Source organism: Rhinopithecus bieti, unplaced genomic scaffold (genome assembly GCF_001698545.2).
Source record: "Rhinopithecus bieti isolate Rb0 unplaced genomic scaffold, ASM169854v2 scaffold_18434, whole genome shotgun sequence".
Lineage (NCBI taxonomy): Eukaryota > Metazoa > Chordata > Mammalia > Primates > Cercopithecidae > Rhinopithecus > Rhinopithecus bieti.
Window position 1 is genome coordinate 215690 of NW_016809126.1, and position 1599 is coordinate 217288.

Genomic DNA, 1599 nt, shown 5'->3' on the forward strand with positions numbered 1-1599 from the left:
AAAATATTAATATTGTGCTGAGAAAAAAGTTTATTCACTCTAGCTATAGATCATAAAGCAGGGAAAAGAAAGGTAGACTTGGAGCTGAGAGACGATAAACTGATAACATAGTTATAACAGCTGCTTTAAAATTTGTCTGCTAATTCCAACATCTATGTTATCTTAGAGTTGATTTATTTTGACTCATTTTTCTCTTGACTATGAGTCACAATTTTCTGTTTCTTTGCATGCCTGCTGATTTTAATCTGTACTGGACATTGTAGATAATATTTTAGAGACTCTGGATTCTGTTATCTTCTGGATAATGTTGGTTTTTATTCTAACAGGCAGTTAAATTATTGGATGATCACTTCAAACTTGTAGAGGTTTCACACTTTTTGGAGTGTGTCTCACGGTTTATGCATAGATCTAGTATGAATCATTAAGGTTTAAATTTTGGGATACTCTACTCCTGCAACATGAAATTAATGGGGTTTCCATGAAGAGCTTGAGTTTACCAAACTGTTTCAATATGGCCAGACTCAAATTCCAAATTCTGTCTCCCTTATGAAGGGCAGCAATTGAAATCTCTCTCAGGATTTCAACTGTTGCCTTCTGCTGGGTTCCTTAGAATCTCCCGCCTTATATGCATATCAGAGGGCAGCCAAGATTTGAGGACTGCTTATATAAAGATTTGGGGGTTCTTTCTTCTATGGCTTCCTCCTTGCCAGGATTTCCCACTCAATTTCCAACTTCTCAGGCAGACCTCAATTCTGTTCTCTGGCACCTTAAGTCAATAACACAACAGCTTTCATCTTATTTGTAGCTGTTCCGTGCCTTTCAGGCTAGATAGTTCCCACAGAGAAAAAGCCAAGTTAAAGTGTACCTTATCCAGTGAAGTTTTTCCTCCTTTAAGGGTCACATCCTTCACAGTTTCTGGCCTGCTTTTTGATACTCATAAGTTTCTGAAACAAACTCCTCCTCCTCTACGGTGGCAAAACTAGACAAGACTATTTCTAAGGGACATTCTTACTCTAAGAGCTTTGGATACGCCTTTGAGCAATAGGTAGATCACAACACACATATAAATGAATCTGTTTATTTTAATTGAAAGAGTTATAAGTTGTCATGTTAGTACAATTTGCACTGTATTCAATACATACTGACTATAGTTCTAGATAGCATATTAATAATACTGGGGTATAGTAAAATGGAAAAATAGGACAAATGTAGCTGTATAATAATTTACCTGATTCCTTCTTTCAGAATCAGCTATACGTCTTCAAAATAAATAACTTTATTTAAGTTAACGGGGCATGCTTATAAAATGTGTTTATATATAAAAAAGAAATCAGCACAGTTTAGAATTTATATTGTTCCTGACCTTTCACTTTGCTTCTCTTTGGAAATATATTCATGTTTCTGGATGGGTAAACTATTGCTCTAACACAATCTGTTGAACATGGATGGTCTCCTGGGCAAAGCATCAGGTCACATAGCACAGCTGGCTGAAGAAAAGTAATTGAAGAAAGGATTTATAGCTCAGTAACAAGCAGACATCTTCAGTGGCCTGTTTCTTTCTTTTCCCATTAACCTGTCTGAAGTTTCATTTCTTTGCAA